This window comes from Vulpes vulpes, chromosome 2 (assembly GCF_048418805.1).
Source record: "Vulpes vulpes isolate BD-2025 chromosome 2, VulVul3, whole genome shotgun sequence".
Lineage (NCBI taxonomy): Eukaryota > Metazoa > Chordata > Mammalia > Carnivora > Canidae > Vulpes > Vulpes vulpes.
The window spans coordinates 13,697,131-13,718,014 of record NC_132781.1 but is presented as its reverse complement, the minus strand read 5'-3'; the positions used below and the strand labels follow the sequence as shown (position 1 = coordinate 13,718,014).

Genomic DNA, 20,884 nt, shown 5'->3' with positions numbered 1-20,884 from the left:
AAAACGATAGTTCGCCTTCTAGGCAAGTGTCAGTTCTTCCTGAAGTTCCTTTTCTCCAGCCAACCTCTCCACTATACCTGACTCTTCTCTTCTTTTTATTTTAAGACTTCTTAAGACTTTAAGACTCAAGCATCTCTTCCCACTCCCAACACTGTCCTGTGTAGTTCAGAATGAATGCTCCTCCTTTATCCTTCCAAAGCCTCTTGATGCCATGAACCTGGCAGGTGGGCAGGACTCTTATCATTTTGGTGGCTTGTCCATCTCCACAAGACCACAATCATCTTCACTTCAGTGGATCCTGAATGGCTATGATCCTGGTACATAACAGATGCTGAATAAATGTTTTTGAATGAATGCCTGAACTCTACTTGGACCCATCTCGTTCTCTCTCTCTCTCTCTCTCTCTCACACACACACACACACACATGGCTGGGGATCGGAATTTAGCTACATTTGGGTAAATCCTTAAGTGAAAGACAGACTAAAAAATGCTATGTGCATCATTACAACTGTTGGCAAGGATGTGAAAAAATTAGAACCCTCACATGTTGCTGATGGGAATGTAAGATAGTGTGGCCACTTTGAAAAACAACTGGGTAGTCCCTCCAAAGGTTAAACACAGAGTGACCATCTGGCCCAGCAATTCCACTCCAAGATATCTACCCAAGAGAATTGAAACCTGTCTGTGGAAACTTACACGTAAATGTTCAAATTCGTAATAGTAAAAAAATAGAAACAACCCAAATGTCCATCAACTGATGAACAGATACACAAAATGTGGTCCATCCACACAATAGAAGATTATCCAGCCATTAAAAGGAATGAAGTATTGATCCATGCTCTAGCACAGATGAACTTCAAAAACGCTATACTGAATGAAAGAAGCCAGTCACCAAAGGCCACATTCTATAATTCCATTTATATGAAATATCCACAGTAGACAAATCTATGAAGAAAAAAGCAGAGTAGTGGCCAAAGGCTGCAGAAGGGGGTGATAAGGGGAATGACTGCTATGGAAACAGTTTCTTTTGTGGGTGATGAAAATGCTCTAAAATTAGATTTAAGGTGATGGCTTACAACTCTGTAAGGAGGCTAAAAACCACTTAACAATACACCTTAAGTGGGTGAACTTTGGGTTATGTAAATTATATACAATAAAGCTATGAAAAATATACAAATCCAATATAAAAACACACTGTGCGATACCTTGGTAGGATTTTTTTTTTAATTTTTTTTTTTTATTATTTTTCTTATTTATTCATAGAGAGGCAGAGACACAGGCAGAGGGAGAAGCAGGCTCCATGCAGGGAGCCCGATGTGGGACTTGATCCTGGGTCTCCAGGATCACGCCCTGGGCTGCAGGCGGCGCTAAACCGCTGAGCCACCAGGGCTGCCCCCTTGGTAGGATTTTTCAGGGTGTGTACTAGCTCTGAGCTTGCCCATACTCCTGCATAAGGTAATATTATAATAGTCATTATCCTCAGCACACGTTTACTAAATGCACAATGTGAGCACAGTAGAGAACCAGGTATTACATTATGCTCTCCCTTGACCTGGTTTCTTCGCCCTGAGGGGTGTAGGAGGGCAGCAGCTGTGTGTGTGTGTGGCCTGGAAGGTGTGGTCTGTGTGTAGTCACAGAGCACTTCCCCCCACTGGGAATGGACTCAGCTCGACTTGGGACGATTTCCGTTCCCTGACCTTCTCCCAGGGTCCCTCATTTGCATTGGTTGCACTAGAAGACACTGGACCTGGGGGTAGAAGGGACTGGAATGGGACAAATATATAATTAACAGAATATGAAACTGACAGAAGAGATTCTGACAGAGAAGAAGGAAAAGGGCACGCATCAAAAGAATCCCATGGGAGTAAGTGCTCTGTGACGGGAGGGGCTGGCAATTTGAGTATGGGTAGCCTTTTCGAATTTTGGTACCAATGTTGTCATGCTGTATTTTTAGCACCTGAACCAACCCAGAAACTGCCACTGAAATTATATGCACAGGCCTGGAAAGATGATGTTAATTTAATAATATGATACATGAAAAAGTCACAAGCACAGGGTCTGGCTCATAGCAAGTGCTCAATTGATGTTAGCTATTACTGTACTTCCTAAGGCAGTCACAGAAGCATCTGAGTAACATGTGCAATCTTGCAGCCGAGGGCAGAGACACTAATGCCTTTCCAAAGCACCCTGGAGTTGCTGGTGAAAGATTTGATGGTTTAAGGCCGTGGGACTAATTCTTGCCTACCCTATGTTCCTATGCCCTATAATGCCATTAAGAATAAAAAGAGAAGACCAAGAAATCAAGAGGTATCACCAGGGAGATGACGGTAGAAAATCTCCAAAGACGGCCTCCATCAATTCCTTCCATTTCCGTGCCAGTACGTTGTTCCTCTCACCAAGAGATGGAGGCTGTCCCCCTCACTTCAAACTAAGCATGACCTAGGACTCGCTTTGACCAATTGCAAATGGCAGAAAAGACACTGTGTCAGTTCAGGTCTCCAAGGGAAGCTAGAAACTAGAAGTGGGACACAATGTAAAAAGCCTGGTCTGATTGCTCTGAGACTACCATGTTGGGAGGAAGCGCAAGCTAACCTTGGGGAGAGGTGCTTGCCCATTTCCAGCCGAGAAGGCAGGCATGTGACTGAACAGGTCAAATCTGATATTTCAGATTTGAAATATACACCAAATATACACTATGAGGAACAGAAGATCTGCCCAGCTAAGCCTAGTCAAAATCGCAGAATTGTGATAAATAATGCACTGTTGTTGTTTTAAGCTAAATTCTGGAGTGGATGGTTGGTTAGCAAGAGATAACAAAATCGATGTGTCACGTGGATTACAAAACAGGTGCAATAACTGGGTTCACCATCGATGAAAAGGATGAATGCTGCTTTGTTCTTTTGCAGAACACATCAAAAGTTCATACAATAAACCACATGCTTGAAAGCCACAAAGAAGGAAATTTACAGCTGCCAAGTAATTCACCGGAGTTAAAATATAGGGACTGGAGTGAAACAGCGAGGGCTGGTTTCTTTCCCCATCCCCCTACTGACTTTCCAACAAAAGGTAAATGAGCAGTACTATCGTCAGCACATGGACAGTAACTATCTTGAGGCTCAAAAGACATGGCCTCCATGCTTTGGCTGACCAGAATATGTATAGGCAAACCCTTGAGAACCTGAGAGGAGGTTGTCTTTCTTGAGTGAACAAGGAGTTAAACAAAGGACATTCCAGAACCAGCAGGCAGAGGAAAGCAGGAGGGCAAAACCCCCAGTAACCCAAATGTGTAAGAGATAAAGGAGGCAGTAAACAGAGCAAGGGGCCAGGCACAGGATGTGGGGAAAGGAAGTAAAAGCCATGGCTGTGGCCTGAGCTGCCTTCATGCCTCTTGGGCCCTGTGCAAGGGGTGTGAGAGAGGCCACAGGGCCATCTGGCTGCACCCCATCCTGATTCACAGACTAGCCACAGCTTGTTTCTTGGACTGACCACTACTGAGTTTGAAATGGTACCGATTCCAGAATATTCGTATACATTCCAGGTTCAAGCTTCCCAAGAAGTAAGGCAAGACCCTGCAATATTAAACATGGAACACTAGTGGGTCCCATTTCCAAAACAGTTAGGAATGACAGGGCCTCACAGCAAACATCAGCTTTGAGTAAGACCATAAAGGTAATGTCTGCACGGCAAACTATGTAGAGGCTAAAATCTATGTGTGGTTCCTGATCACACTGCAGAAGCACCAGGTAACAGGGAGGGGACTAGAATCCCAGGCTCCCCTAATTCTAGGCCAATGTTCTTTCTACTGTATTTACTTTTATTTATTTATTTATTTGTTTGTTTGTTTGTTTATTTATTTATTTATTTATTTATTTATTTATTTATTTATTTATGAGAGACACACACACAGAGAAGCAGAGACAGAGGCAGAGGGAGAAGCAGGCTCCATGCAAGGAGCCCAACGCAGGACTCGATCCCGGGTCTCCAGGATCACACCCTGGGCCTCAGCGCTAAATTGCTGAGTCACCTGGGCTGCCCCTCTACTGTATTTACTTTCAATATTAAACAGCAAAGGGTGTTTTTGTTATACCCAGATGCCAAAGAAGCAATTAACAATTGGGCTTTTTATGACAACAGTGGGTTGATTTTCTGCAAGTCTGGTGTCCTATCTACAGCTGCTGATTTCATCTAGTAAATCTTATACATAGCCTATAATTAGGGATACACTTTCAAAGAGAGGGAGTGAGGTAAGGGAGAGGATTTACCAGAGGACTCCTTTAATCAAAAGTCAAGACCACAAATGAACATCCAGCTGAATGCCTTTATGAGAAGATGAAAAAAAAAAAAAAAATCAAGCCAATGGTTCTTATCTGAAATATTCTGGTCACTACAAACCTTTCTCCCTGGTCATATTCGAAACACCCCCCCCCCCCCCACCATATCCAGTATCCATTCCACTTGAAATCATTTTCTTCAACACTCATTTTTCTCACTTGAGTTTGTGAACATAAATATCTAAATTGCCCCGTTCACACATCAGTAGACCTTTTATCTGACCTTTTAAATTTTTAAAATTTCTGGTTTGTGTTTCTACAGCTTCTGTATTATTTTGGTCCTGAGTCACACTTTGTTATACGATTTACTTCATTCTTTATAAAAGACTTGGATTGTTTTTAGGTTTTAAACTTTCATTTCTCTATTTTCAAATGAAGTTTGTAAACCTCCATCCACCTTCATCTCCAATATTATGAATTCCACACTTGCCCACACTTTGGCTTTTTTTATAAGGACACAATCACATTGGATTAGGGCCCGCTCAACCTCATTTTAACTTGAGTGCTTCTGCAAAGACACTATTTCCAAATAAGGTTACACTCTCAGGTCCTGGGGGTTAGGACTTCAACATATCTTTTTTGGGGGACACAATTCAACCCATAACAGTTGGTCATAATTTTCACAAGGCAAATCTTACAGAGTCCTCTGTGACTAACTCTTCCATAGCTTGCTCACTCACTGGGTCATGGAGCACTGAACCTCACCCTGGTTGCAGGTGGATCCACTGGGTGATGGGGAAGCTCTCTGAAAGCAATGCTCTTGCCTCCAGAATGCTCCATGTACAGCTCCCAGAGCTCAGCAGCTGTCTGGCTGGCTGCGAACATGTCAGGCTGCAAGTTCCTCTGGCTGGGGGCTTCTAAATTCATCCACAATGAGAACTCTGGCTCCGGAACCTGTTGGTACTCCCCAGGCTTGGCAGATGGCAAATTGGACCCATGTAGTTAGTTAAAGCCCATCTGTATGGAGGGAGGTGAGCTGGTGCCAGGGCTGTCTCCCAGGCCAGACAGACCAAACTGCTAAGGGAAGGAAACATTCTTCCTCTACCTTTCAAGGTCTCCCAGCTGGACAAAGTATTACATTTACATGAGACAGATTTGCTAATCGAACAGGAGAAAAAAACGCCCAAGTTTTATTATGCACTTACAGAGGGCCAATAATGAAATTGAGACCTGAAGAATTACCCCGGTAGGCCGTTTTCATACTTTCTAGACAGACAATAAATCTTTGAGGAATTGACAGGACAAAGAAAACTTAACTTTGGAGCTTCTGTTTGGAAGGCATTCTAAACGGAATTTGGATTGGCGTAGTAAACTAGTAAAAATGTAACCAAGGATGTTTATACCTGCATTCTGTGCCCTGCCTGAATTTCCCATCTCTGGTGATAAGGATGTCTTTCTACTTCCTGATACAGGGAGGGTACATTTCACAAGGGAGATTTATTTCTAGCTTTCAGGGGAACAGAGGAGTCTGAGAGCTCTCGGGGGCTTTTTGGTTTTGTTTTTAAGATTTAATTTTTTAAAGTAATCTCTATACTCAATGAGGGGCTCGAACTCACAACCTTTAGATCAAGAGTCTCATGCTCTACTGACTGGTGCCCCAGTGTCCTACTTGCACAGCCAGTCTCTTAAGTAACTTTTTGTTCCCCAATAAATTTTTTTATTTAAATTCAATTAAAATGTAATGTATTATTAGTTTCAGAAGTAGGGTTCAGAGATTCATCAGTCTTATATAATACCCAGTGTTCATTACATCACGTGCCCTCCTTAATGTCCATCATCTGGTTATCCCATTCTTAAGTAACTTATTTAAAATAATCAAATGCCAAAGTGGCACATTTGGAGCAACCTGCCCTTGGCTCCTACACTGGCCACCCCTTCCATGCAGGCACATTTTCTTTGGAAAGCTTCCCTGCCTAGAGCCAGTGACCCACCTCCAGGCTTCATCCATCTTACACTTGGACAAAACAGAACAAAGGTGAAGCTAGGGAACTTTTTCATTAATGCAGCCCTTGTGAAACTGTGTCCCTGCGTTTGTTAGAATCAGTCTCACACCCAGGAGGTGCAAGGAGAAGCCTCCAGGAGGTCTTGGCCTGGCTGGAGCTCAGCTGGCATCTCAGAGGCAATATTATTAGTCAACGTTCACTGAGATAGAAAATCTCCGTGATTAATTATGCTTTCAACTTGAACCACAAAGGACTAAATCCAACAGGGGCTTGCCCTATTAATTGAAATTAGAAGTTTTTGATAAATGTTAAATGAAATAAGGCTAAGCAGTAACTGGCTAGGAATTGTTACATTATATAACTATAGTACTCAGTCTAAAATAGAGATGAACTAACAACACTTATCAGATTTTTTCCTGCATTCTTGGAGTCTTGAAGACTCCAAATTGATGCAGATATTCTCATTCCCCACCAGTGAATGGCATTTCAACCAGGTAAAATTTATTTATTTATTTATTTATTTATTTATTTATTTATTTATTTATTTAGAGATAGAGAGAGAGAGAGAGAGAGAGAGAGAGAGAGAGAGAGGCAGAAGCAGGCTCTATGCAAGGGAGCCTGATGCGGGACTCGATCCTGTGTCTTCAGGATCACGCCCTGGGCCTAAGGCAGCCACCCAGGGATCCCCTCAACCAGGTAAAATTTAGCTCTGAATTTGGACCCAGATTTCTTGAACTTGTACCCTAAAGGAATGCACAAAATTATGGACCTTTCAAAGAAGCTAGTCACAAAAGATCATATTTTAAAGGATCCCATTCATATAAAAGATCTCAAACTGGGAAATCTACAGAGACAAAAAGATTAGTGGTTTCCTAGGGCTAGAGTGGGATTGAGGGTAAAAAAGTAGGGGAGTGATAGCCAAAGCATACAGGGTTTCTTTTTGAGGTGGTGATGAGCATGTTCTAAATTTGATTATGATGATGGTTGCCTGTATCTATGAATATACAAAAATGCATCAAATTCTCTACTTGAAATGGGTGATTGCATGGCATTGAACTCTTTCTCAAAAAAGCGGTTGAAATAAGACAAAACAAAACTAAGAAGCTTTCAGAGTGTTTGAGAACTGACTTAAAATTTTACTTAAAAGGTCAACTGCTATGCATCAGCTTAAAAAAAAAAAAAAAAAAGCCCAAATGCAAATTGTAGCCACAAGCAGCCAATTCTTGCTTTGTTAGCAGTTAATACCTAAAGTGCTATTTTTAAAGCATTTGCTCTTGGCACTAGCATGTACCACAAACACTGAGCGATTTGTGCTATTTCTCTGCAAAGTGACTCTCTTAAAGGAGCTTGACTCATAAAGTGCAACTGACATATAGAAAGGCAGGGAAAAAGGAGGATGCGGTGAGGAGGTGTTTTTGTGTGTGTCCTGAGCCCTTCTCAGTTATAATTCGGTGTCAGAGAAACTCAAAACTCTCTTGAAGAGGGACCACGAGAATGGAAATTTTGAGTACAAACCACAGAATAATTTAATAGTCTGTGGTCTCCAGCCGGGAGGGTGACCACTGTTGATACCTGTGAGGACCGAGAGAGAAGTTTAAGTCAAAAGAAAATCCCTAGAGGTGATCAGAAGAAAGAGAAGGATGGAAGGAAAACTAACATACTAGCTAATGTTTATTAGATGCTTGCTGTGCACCAAAGCCTATGTCAAGCACTTGAGATCTGCTTTGCCATTTAATCTTTGTATAATAAGAGATCTATTTGGGGTGACTTAGGATGGGACCCCTAGACAGCCTCAGGGTGCATATGGTTACAGAACTTTAAAATCTGAGAAAAATCTTAAAACAAAAACAAAAACAAAACGCTGATGGAATGAATGGTAGGTCTCAGGGCAAACATCCCAGAATTCTCACAACAAACCTCTAAAGCAGGACACCATTATGTTCATTTCCTATGATGACCCAGGGAATGCCTGCATCCTATTCCCAGATTGACTCGCCCACACTTCCACCCCGGCTCCTGCCATAGGCTCCTTCCACAAGCCCTCTCCTTCAGAAATCTCCAGATGGGCAGTAGGCATCAATCTTTATGTTCCCCTACAAACTTCTGGGGCCACTTTTCAGTCTCGCCCCCGGCCCATAGGGTGGCAGTGTTGAGGGTGGACCTGTAGGTTGGCAGCTTGGCAAACAGCATTTTTGCAGATGTTCCAATTTCTGTAATTAATTCTCTTAGAATCCTCCCTTCATGGAGAGCCTGGGTGGCTCAGTTGGTTAAGAATCTGCCTTTGGCGGTCAGGATCGCAGGGTCCTGGGATGGAGGCCTTTGTCGGGCTCCCTGTAACAAGGGGAGCCTGCTTCTCCCTTTCCCTCTGCTTACCGCTCTGCCTACTTGTGCTCTTGCTCTCCCTCTTTGTCAAATAAATAAATTAATTAATTAAAAAAAAAAAAACCTCTCTTCACAGGGCTTTGGGGTTAGGTGAAAATTGTTATCCCCAAGGACTCTGAGAAGTCCCCTCCCCCATCTCCAAATACAGACTGGGAGCTGAGGAGAGATGGGTGCCCTGGGGAGAACCTGGCCTCAGTGATTAGCAGCTGCCTGTGGAATGCGGAGTCATAACCCCTTTGTCCCCAGGTTTGGGCCTGGCTCCCAATTCTAGAGCAACAAGAGACGGCTCCCTAAAATCCTGTTATATAACACTAACCTGTTCTTTTCTGCAGGAACACGTATGGCCCTATATTTTTAAGATCACCTAATCAAAACCGGTACAGCCACCGAAACCTTCTTACCGTATGTGACAGTGAGGTCAGGCATCAGCTCTCCTAAAAGCTGGTGAGCCAAGTTCTTCCCATAGAGGAGGGTGGTTCAGATTTGGCTCAGTTTGCAGCCTTTGAACTAGGACTGCTTGCTGTGGATTGTTCCTGCTTACTCTCATTTTAGCAGCGCTGTTTGGACACAGGCTATGAAGCATGAATAGCCTTGATCCATACCGAGGATATACAATTTGGCCCTTGGATAGCTTGATAAATCAAAAGCTCATAATAGACTAACAAATATTCTTGATGAGTTGCAACACGGCAACAGCGATCAGCACTGGATTAACTGTCCCTAAATCTAGCTTGCCTTTCATGTACTGTATTATTTTGGGAAACCTGCGGACCTCCAACTTGTTGAAGAGAAATGAGGATAGAGATGTTCGCTCAGCCAATCAATCTGTAATTTGAAGGCAATGAATGAAGGATTTCCATTTTTAAAGCATGGATTTCAAACTTATTTTAGCTTTAGGATCCATTTCATTTTTCCAAATGTAATATTATTGGGAATCCCAATGGGTCTAATAAAGCAGGTGAAGTGACAAGTGGATCCCCAGGGGGTATATAGCAATAATTATTATTTGACACAACGTATTTCATTGTTTACTGGGTCCAGAAGCACCTCTGTGGGGTCCAAGGTTCTGTGGAGCAGAACTGAGGAAGCAACAGAAAAGGCTTGGAATGAGATCCCCCTGAGTTCAAATTTCTGCTGTAGCAACTATTCGCTGTGTAAAGCTGGGCAGGTTATTTAACTCCAAGACTATTGTGGGATGATGATAGGATGAGAAAAGGAATGTTTCCCAAGGGGGGCTATGCCATTTTTTTGACAGTTTTTTTCCTTTTGTGGGTTCTTCAATTACCCAGTTGTAGGAGGGTAGTTTTGTTTTTTTTTTTCCAGACTAGGTTTGTCCAGTGCACTATTTTTTAGAAAAGCCACAGAGGAAATTTTACCCCAAACATAGGGAATGGAGTTCTAGCAAATCATTAAACCTCCAGAGGGTTAACAGAGGGACTAGAAAAGCCCTTTCTCTATTACCGTCTTTCCCCCAAATCCTCCATTTATATGACTAGTGAGACTCAGGGTTAGTGAGGTACAACTAGGCAGGAAACAAATTGAGTGTTTTGCAAAGACAGACAACAATTGTTTGTACCTCCAGCTCTGCTGGAAGGAGCCAGCTTGGTGGGGAGATGCTCACTCTTTGGGGCTAGACACTTTGGGGTCTGAATTGAGGTTTCCTGAAACTTCCAGCAATTTACTTCAGATTCTCTGAGTCTTGGGGCACCTGGGTGGCTCAATCCATTAGCTGTCCTAGTCTTGGTTTTGGTTTTGGTTTGGGTTTGGGTCATGGTCTCAGGGTTGTGGGATTGAGGCCTGTGTTGGGCTCTGTGCTCGGCATGAAGTCTGCTTGTCCCTCTCCCTGTGCTCTTCCCTCCATGAGTCTCTCTCTCTAAAATAAACAAAGTCTTAAAGAAAAAAAAAGATTCTCTGAACTTCAGTTTCCTTATTTATAAGATGGAGACACTATCTACTCTACTGGATTTTCAGGATAAACTGAATAAAATAACTTAGCAATAACTTTTATTTTTCTCAAAAGCTAGCTTTTTAAAAAAGATTTTATTTATTTATTTGAGACAGAGAGAGAGAAGAGCGCAAGCTGGAGGAGGGGCAGCAGGAGGGTGAGAAGAAGAATCCGCACTGAGCAAGAAGCCCAATGCAGGGCTTGACCCCAGGATCATGACTTGAGCCAAAGGCAGGTTCTTAACCAAATGAGCCACCAAGATGTCCCTCAAAAGTTCTTGTTCCTCTAGGTCTGGGTTTAGCAATTCTGTGAGCGATCTGTTGAAACTTCTAAGGCTCAAGTTAATGAGCTAGTAATTCTATGTCTTTCTTTGGGTCCCTTAACAATACAAGATGGAGATAGGCAACTTAATAGCACCTATTCTTTCCTGGATATTTTTGGAGCAGAAGCTGCAACAGTTGTACTTGGAGTCTGAAAAAATAGAAGTGGAGGAGAGAACTGCCAGGTCAAGTCTTGGGTCTCAAGAGGAAAAATACGACCTCCACCATCAGACTTGTTGCCGCAGATTCTTGGAGAGCCAGTTGGGAAAAGTCTTGGTGAAGACTGAGCCAAAGGACCTGCTGGACAGTGATCAGCCTTTCTGGTTAACTTAGATGAGGGTCAATCTGAAGCCAGTCTCCAGCTCAGAAGCAATTTAGGAGGAAACTGAGCAAATGTACATTATAACTAACACCACTGGCTGGCAAGGAAGATGATGTGACTCCCCAGATGGAATCAGATTCCCAATAGATGGAATGAGATTCAAAGGCACTGACCTCTCCCTTCAGCAGCAAATAGGTGGTCTTCCAGGCTTACTTGCTATTTTCTTTTCCTCCCACAAAATTAAATAACAGTAAAATGGTATAAAAACTTGAACACAGGGGCACCTGGGTGGCTCAGTGGTTGAGTGTCTGCCTTTGGCTCAGGTCATGATCCCAGGTTCCTGGGATCGAATCCTGTATCGGGTTCCCCATAAGGAGCCTGCTTCTCCCTCTGCCTATGTCTCTGCCTCTGTGTGTGTGTGCTCATGAATAAGTAAATAACATCTTAAAAAAACAAAACAAAACAAAATACTTGACACAGAAAATGGAGCTCTCTGAGGTAGAGCTGCCTGACCTTCAGTAACAGATGTGACAAGATACTGCTCCTCTTGGCCATTGGAGAAGCACACTGGGTCATCCGACCCCAAGGGTTGGTCATCTTGGACCAGGAGCTCCTCCCTGATATGCCAATCAAACCCAACCATTTTCCACATGTGTCATGGCTTGAAAAAGGTTGGGAAGCTCTGTTCTGAGGCTCTTTCCCCAAACCTGGTACAGTTACACATAGTTCCTCAGGACCCATCTTACTGCATCTGGTTTGGTAGGACTAGGGTAGGTCCAGATATCTGCATTTTTTTTAAAGCTGCCAAGGTGATTCTGACCTAATTTGGGGACTCTGCTCTAAGGGCTAAGAAGTTCTGGTGTTTTAATTTAATAAAACTAAAAATAGCAGAGTCTGATGCAGCTAATCCAAGTCCTGAGCAAGCTGAGGATTTAAAGTCTGTTTTCTTGAAAGTACAGAGGGAGATTCTCTCCACGAGATAGAATTGAGGGAGAGCTTGGTTGCATCTGTTCACTTTTGGCTGAAACCCTGGGGCTTTCTGGCTCCTACTTTCTTCTTTTAAAGTTATTCTAAAATACACCTTAATGTTATTCTAAACCTTAATGTTATTCTAAAATACACCTGGTAAAAACGTTGGACAGTGATAGGATGCCAAAATTGCCTTGGGCACCACCCTGGGAGTCCCTTGCCACAGACAGCCTGAAGGTGGCACAGCAAATAGTAAATGTAACTTCTAAGGTTTCTTAGAGGTGAAGTATCAGAGACACATGCCATCCTGAATTCAGGTGACATAATAACAGAAGAAATAACAGCCCATTAATAAAAACCAAAAAATTCAGTGGGGCTTCTGGGTAGCTCAATCCTTTAAGCATCTGCCTTTGGCTCAGATCATGATCCTAGGGTCTTGGGATCAAGTCCCGCATCAGGCTCCCTGCTCAGCAGGGGGTCTGCTTCTCCCTCTCCCTCTGCCCTTCCAACCCCAACTCTTGCATTTGCTCTCTTTCTCTCAAATAAATAAATAAATAAATAAATATGTAAAATCTTTTTAAAAATCTAAAAAAAAAAAAAATTCTCAGCAATAAAAATGGCAGTAGTTTCTGAAGGAGCTTGAAGCACCCGAAGAGTATTCTGTCATTCTGGGAACTAGAGTGATTGGAACCAATCCTCTGTTTCTCTTCTCCATTCAGTCACACCAACAAGTAAAAAGCAATATCCAAACAAATTCCCATAGTATTGGGAGCCACTTTCTGAAGACACGTGGTTTCTACTGAGCAATCATCCTAGTAACACATCTGCAGAGCTCAATGCCAGAGCCCAAGTAAGGAGAAGGAACATTGATTAAATGCTTACTATGTGCCAGGGACTGTGCTAGTCATTTTAATGCCTTGCCTTTCACATCATCCCATCCCATCCCATCATCTCTCCATCTATCTATCTACTCATTTGAAGGAAGGAAGAGATATAAGAGACAATAATTGGTGGTGATGAGGGATGCCTGGGTGGCTCAGCAGTTAAGTGTCTACTATCAGCCCAGGGCATGATCCTGGAATCCCAGGATGAAGTCCCATATCAGGCTCCCTGCGTGAGGCCTGCTTCTCTCTCTGCCTATGTCTCTACCTCTCTTTCTCTCTATGTCTCTCATGAATAAATAAATAACATCCTTTAAAAAAAAATGGTGGTGATGCAGTGCAAAGACTATAATCACTTGGGAGGCATAGCAGAGCCAGGGCCCCTTATCTTAGGGTCGAATGATTTTCACATGGAAAGCATGGGTGGGAATCCCCATCCATTGGCTCTAGAGGTTATCTTTTGCTGCGATCCTTCTACAACAAGCCCAATTGTTTCTCTGTTTTATGGATGTTTTGCTTGGATGAGTCCTTCCTGTTAGGACATGGAGCCATTTCCCCAAGGACTTATTCTATTGAGTCAATGATCCCATGCCACAATCAGCAACTCCACTCCTGGCAGAGATTTAGAATCTCTGGTTTTGATCTGGTACTGAGGAGTTTATTCTCCTTGATTTTGTTTGACCTACTTGGTCTGGCCTTTCACTACCAGATCCAATTGGTAAGATATGCAACTACTATGGGCACTGAGCTCTGGGAGACCTCATTCATGCAAACTACTGCAGCAGTTAAAAATATTTTTCTTCCTTGAAAAATTAAAAGCTGAAAACCCTTTCTCTAGGATGGAGTTGGTCATTATTGTTTTCCTAGTAAATTTGGCTTTGCTTAAAACATTGCAGTAGCTCCACCTAATTAGGCCAAAAGAACAGCAGTGGTTTTAAGAATCAGCACTAGGCATGGTACTTTGGCAAGACTTGGTGACCTAGCTTTCTTTTGTTTGGAAGAAATGAGATCCTAAAGAGATTACCTATTTGTTCTGAGGGAATGAGTTGCTGATTATTGGTCTAAAAATGAGGTAGCTGGGCCTGTTGAGAGCTGGACTGCTGTTTAATGCCTTTTTACTTTCAGAGGTTTCTGTTCTTTAATGAAATATTATTCCTGTCGAGATGGCTGGAGGCTACTTGTTTATGAAAGGGATAGTGGGAAAGGGAAAGAAGTAGGCTGATGGAGTTGGAGGATTCCCCAACCTCTTGGCATCCCTCACCATCCCCTGAGAGAGTTAGCCTCTCTGGTGAGGTCACAAATGGAGTCCCCTTGCATGGTAGCTGGTGACCCCTGCTTTGAAAGCCCACTGCTGCTTGCAGGATATAATCCAAATTCCTTAGCTTGGCATTCAAGGTTCCTCTTCCCTTCCACCTCAGTCAGGCAGTTATTCACTGACCCTCGAATATGCACTGGGATTATTATTGCTTCCACCCTGAGCATCTGCCTTTGGCTCAGGGCATGATCCCAGGGTCCTGGGATTGAGTCCCACATCGGGCTCCCCTGAGGGAGCCTGCTTCTGCCTCTGCCTATGTCTCTGCCTCTCTCTCTGTGCACTAATGAATAAATAAATAAAATAGTTTTTAAATAAATAAAATCTTAAAAAAAAGAATTTAACCTACAGAAACATTAGAACAACACAGAAAAGATATCATATGAGATGCTTCCTATAATAATAAGACTCAATGTCTTACTTTGCCCAAGGAGGAATGGCAAAAATATGGCACAATCTATGATGGCACATTACGTAGCCATTACAAACCCTGATAGAGACACGAGTGCAGCCACAAAAAGATGGCAGGCTTGTATTGTCAGTGAAAAAATGCACATTGCCAAGTGGTACAGTGTGGTCTAGTTGAAGAGTGTGGGCTTTAAAAAAAAAGAATAGTGTTACTTGGGACGCCTGGGTGGCTCAGTGGTTAAGTATCTGCCTTTGGCTCAGGGCTGATCCCTGGGGCCCCAGGATCGAGTCCCACGTCGGGCTTCCTGCAGGGCGCCTGCTTCTCCCTCTGCCTGTGTCTCTGTCTCTCTCTCTGTGTCTCTCATGAATAAATAAATAAAAAATCTTAAAAAAAATGACATTACTTATGCATCGTTTTTAAGTATAAGCATCAGGGATCCCTGGGTGGCGCAGAGGTTTGGCGCCTGCCTTTGGCCCAGGGCACGATCCTGGAGACCCGGGATCGAATCCCACGTCGGGCTCCCGGTGCACGGAGCCTGCTTCTCCCTCTGCCTATGTCTCTGCCTCTCTCTCTCTGTGTGTGTGTGACTATCATAAATAAATAAATAAAAATTAAAAAAAAAAGTATAAGCATCAGGAACACCAACTTTAACAAGGGCTCTCTCTGTGATGAGGCATCCTGGGGCGTTTTTGGTTTTTTTCGATGTTACCTATTTATATGTTGGATTTTTTTTTTTTTTTTTTTTTTTTTTTTTTACAAGGACCACATATCACTTTGGGAACAAAGAGCAAAGATCGTCATTTTTAAAAGGCCCAACTCAGATTTCACCACTCCTATAGAGCTGCACCCTCCTTTAAAATCATGTGGTGATGATGGAGCAGAGTTTCAGAGGAGTAAACTTCACTTGGCTGTGAAGCCATTTCCCCCCTGCCTCCAGCTGTTCCTTAGGCTTTTATGTTGTGACACCTTATCCTCCCAACTGGATCATGGGCTTCTTAAAGGTGACGGTGTCCCACTTTTTTCCCTTTTCATCTGCTGCACCAGCTACTTCCAGAGTCTCCCCGCCCCCCCAACGTATCCCCCTCTTTAAAACACTGGCCTCAGGGAGACCTTGCCAAGGAGGAGGGCTTAAGGTACTGTGAGGCAGCAGCTGGTGATGTTAGGGTCCAGGACCAGGGAGCACATGGGCAGCCGAGGGTCCCTCCTCCCCTCCATGTCGATGATACACAGTCAGTCCTCCTACTATCCAGGGGCGCCTGGCCCCAGCGTTGGAACCCATCACAAAACAGCTGCGTTACTCTCAGAAAGAAACAGATGGACAGAGGGAAAAGTGGGAAATGACAATAACACCACAACAGCAAACTCAACTCAATGACATAACCCAGCATGCGACAGCTGGTTTAAACCTGGCCATTTGGAGATAATTGAAAATTTTTGCCACCCTCAATAAGCCAATATGAAGACCAAAATGGTATTATTTTAATTTGAGGGAGCAGAGTAGTTTGGATGAAGCACTTTGTACTGAAGAGTACTAAGTGTGACAATATTTACTCATTTGATCTCTCTGTTCCCTTTCTGGAGCCCATAGTACTTAGCAAACAGCATTTAATCTCTCATCCTTGGCGGTCATTGGAAAAGTCAGACGTTTCTCTCTTTGTTCTGTTCCTTCTCCCTGAAGAGCGAATTCCACAGATGTTTAGATCAGTGTGACCAATGGAGTGGCTGCTGGTCCAGGAAGACTCTAGAATCCAGGGGCCTAGAGACTGAGTTCAAAGGAATCGCCTTTGGCATCTAACTCGAGGGGAATGCTCCAAATCAAATTCTGCCTGAAACCTCCCATATACTTTCCTAATTCAATTATAACACTTCAGGGGCCCACACTTCTAGGAGAGCCTTTCTCTTCATCTCTACCTGAGATCAAAACATTGTAAATTTTCCCATTAAAATTATTACACTCTATTTATCACTGGGAAGATGGAGACTTCTCTTACATCCCTCCAAATAAAGGGAAAGAGGCATTTCTATTATCGTAAAAAGAAGACCAAGTTCAAAGGGTAGTTGAGACTAGACATAATCATGGCCTCTATAGCCTCCATGCCTAGGAGAGCCTGGCACACAATAGGCCCTTAATAAATGCAAACTAAAGAAATTCACTAAGGAGTCTTGCTACTAATAAGTTTTTACTAAATTTCCTTTTCCAAGGCCCTGCTCTGTTGTGTCGGGTATACTTGGACCCAAGCTCGAGCTTGTAAATAAACCCTAGCGTGTTTGCAAAAAAAAAAAAAAAAAAAAAAATTTCCTTTTCTTGGATTGGTCTACAGCAGGGTTTCTTGACTTAGCCACTACCAGCATCTGGGGCTAGACAATTCTCTGTTGTGGGGCTATCCCCACATTGTAGGATGTTTAGCAGCATCTCTGGCCTCTCTGTCCACTAGATGCCATAAGCATATCACTACCCCTCCACAAGAGGTGACAATCAAAAATATCTCCAGACACTGCCTGGCAGGAAAAATTGCCTCCGGATGGGAACCAATGATCTAGAAACCTCCCTTTGCTTTACATAAATCAATGAAGATTAAAAAAAAAAAAAAAGTCCTCTACTTCTAAACTTCCTCCACCAGGTAATTACATTTCCCTCCCACTCCTCCTTTCAGTGAAGGCACATGCCCCCCACATTGGTGTCCCTGGGAGAGAGCTGTGGGTGACAGGCCAACAGAGATACCATTGTCTCTCGTCAATCAAGGAGGCAGAGTGCTGGACTTCATATTCAGACAACACCAATGGCCTCTGAGTTAGAGTTCTTTAAGCCTGACCTTTGGAATTGTCCTGACCGGACTAATCCTAGAGGCTTGGGGTTGAGATTTGTTCTTGGGCACCCAAACTGCCAACTCAGCTTTGCAGGTATGGGCTGCCTGCTTGTGTCCTCTGTGGGCATGCTATGACATATTGTACGGGGTTCCTCATTCCTGCGCTGGGATCTTCACCTTGGAGCTTTGGCAGAGCATGAAAGGGTTGGGATGGAACTCTTGGCAGAGGAAAGAACCCACGGATCAACTGTCTCACAAGTACGACCTGCTCAGATTTTGGCTTCATTTCCTCTTTCCTGCTTTGGGGTGCTAATGTGACATAGAGCAAAGCGCTCTATGGTTTGTGGGACCAGGGCCTTGGTGGGGTGTGTTGAGGTGAATGGAGGTGCTCCCTGTTTCTGAGAAATCACACTTTTTTTTTCTACAACAGAGGCGCTGCCCTGCAGAGACCCGCAATGGGTATGAGAACAAAACATAAGGCTAAGAGGCTCTTGGGAGTTGGCGCTCAGGTCTTCACTGTGGATAGGAAACAGCATCCCTGCAAAATGTGAATAAGGAGAGCACTGGGTTGTCACCTGATCCCGAGTCTCCAGAGTGTCCTTCTGGATCTCTGGTTAGTGCTGGCACAGGGTTTTGCCAGGCAGAGGGCACCCAGTGGAAAATTCTCAGCTCCAGTCACCTTAACGAGAGAGGCATTCTTGCCTCCCGTGAGGCTCGGAGGTTTCCAGGGAGAAATGGAAGGAGAAAAGCAAGCACTTTGGTCCCCTGCCTCGGCCTGGACAGCGGTGTGTGTGCGCGACCGGAGCTGGGAAGAGACGGGTGACCCAGATAGCTCTGGTCTGAATGCATAAGCATCAAAAACCTCAGAACAGAGTCAGCCCACCAGCACGTTAGCTTTCTCCATGGAAAACGTGTTCCTATTTATGATGCTGACATCGTCAACTTACAAAGATGGATTGGAAGAAAAAGCCTGCAAAGCTGTATGCCTCAGATTAAAAAAAAAAAAAAAAGAACTCTGATTCACAACTGTTAGCTTAATGGTAACAAATTCATTTCCTTTGATGGCACTTGCTCTGAAATTGTTGCTGCTGGAAGGAAAAAAACAAGGCCCCCAGCTTTCACTTATTCATTCAACAACCGTTTTGTGAGCATCTGTCCTGTGCTGGCGCTGTACGACCGGGGAGGTACGGTGATGAAGCAGCCAGCTCCTGTTTTCATGGGGCTCACGAAAGACCTGTGAGATAGTGTGAAGTAGCATGCTCTGCCCATGGTGGGTGGGTGAGTGGGGGTCCCAGGCAAGGCTCCTGAGGAGACGTAACCCCACTGAGCAGCATCGAGGTGGGGAGGACCAGAGAGTGGCGGAAGGCAGACGGTCCTGCTCAGGGACGGGGCTTCCTCCCAGCCAGTGCAGGGTTTTAAGCAGAAAATGAGCAGGTCAGTCATTTTACAAGAAAACTCTTGTGGTGGGGAGGGGGTTAATTGTCTACAGGGTGCTGGGTGGAAATTTATTTGGAAATGGTTTGCCTTCTGCATTGGTTGTTTCCCTTGTCCTCAGTCCCTGGCTGATGACACACAACCCAAAGCGCCTAGGAAACTCTTCTCTCCCTTCATGTGAGTTCCTACGCAGTCTGGATTCTGGAAGCCTAATGATACGGGGTTGAGGTCCCAAGCGAGTCCTGCGTGGCACACTCCCGATTGGGCCTTCTCCTTTGTGGTCAAACTGCTAGGGCAAGTGAGGAAGAATCGTACCTGCAGTGTAGGCCTGTGATCCTTTGGGAAGCAGTACTTGGTGGAGAGTGTGCAGGCTGAGCCCTCTTGGGCCCTTTCCTTCCACAGCTGCTAAGAAACCCTGATACTCCAGGACAGATGGGGGCAGCTCTGAGGGGTAGAGCTGAATCCCAAGTCCATTCATCTCTGGTCACCATTTCTTCTGGGGTAGGATCACCCTACGGTGTCCCCGGCCTCCGCATTAGTGACATTAGGGGCCAGGTAATTCTCTGTTGGGGAAGGGGGGACTGTCCTGTCCATTACAGTATGTTTGGCAGCATCCCTGGTTGCCCGTAGCATCCCTATGCTGTAACAACCAAAAATGTCTCTGGACACTGGAAGCATCCTTACGGGGCGAGGCTGCCCCCAGTTGAGAACCACTGCTCTAGAGGATGGTTTTCCATTCTTGTCCTTATGGGACCTCACGGCAGTGCTCGGTCCAACGGATCACTTGCTTCCTCTTGAAACCTGCATTCCTTTGGTGCACTCTCCTTGTCCTTCCTCCAACTCTCTGCCCAGTTCCTTGTAGATTCTTGGGCCCTCCCCATCCTCTTCCTGGCCTCCAAATGCTGCCATTGCCGAATGCTTGGACCTGAACTGGTTTCCCACTTGTACTTTATGCTTTCTCCCTCTCATTCATCTCCAGGATTTTAAGTATCTTCTGTTTTCCAAATACTCCCACATTTGTCACCAGCCCGGATCTCTCATCTAAGCTCTAGACTCATTTCTATTTGCTTTGGATGTCTCGTTGGCATCACAAAATCCATCCATCTTTCTCAGAAATCCACTCTTCTCTCACTCCTGTCTGTATCTGTTGGCCAAGCCATTAAACCTTAAAGTCATCTGCTGACATCTGCTTTTCTCTCATCTTCATATCCAGTCCCTGACCAATCCCTGTCAATTCTATCTTCAGAATATACCTCAAACCATCTGTTCCTAGCCCTCCAGTTCAAGCCACCACAAACTGTGAAAAACCAATAATGACCTCAGTGACTTCCACTTTGCTTCTTTCCAGTCCATTCTCCATCCAGAGCAATCTTTTACAAGCACAAATCAAATCATACGATGCCCAGCTGTAATTTCTGCAATGGCATTTCCACTGCACTTGAGTAAAATCTAAGCGTCTTAACATGGCCTCATCCTCCTTTCCAACCTCCTATGTGCCATTTGTCCTTTCGTTTCTGCTGCTCCTGCCATGTTGGCCTTCTTCTGCTTCTTCATGTGTGTCACCTCAGGGTCCCCACATGTGATCTTACCCCTACCCGGAGCACTATCCCCCAGCTCTTTTCATCCTGCAGGTGTCGGTATATTATTACTTCCAGGACATCTTTCCGGATTCCATCCTCTGAAATTCAGTTTCACCATCATTGTCTCTTTCCGCATCATGCATGCTTCCTTATGGCACTTGTGACTTTCAAGTCTATCTATCCTCATGTGATTCTCTACTGTTGGCTCCCCTGCTAGATTGGAAATATCTTAAGGGAAGAAGGGACTC

General features: G+C 44.2%; 1 protein-coding gene across 1 annotated transcript in view; it reads right to left on the bottom strand.

Annotated features, from left to right (window-relative positions):
- Positions 1-20,884, bottom strand: part of PITPNC1 (phosphatidylinositol transfer protein cytoplasmic 1) — a 264,181-nt gene that overhangs the window by 23,158 nt on the left and 220,139 nt on the right. The window lies entirely within an intron of this gene.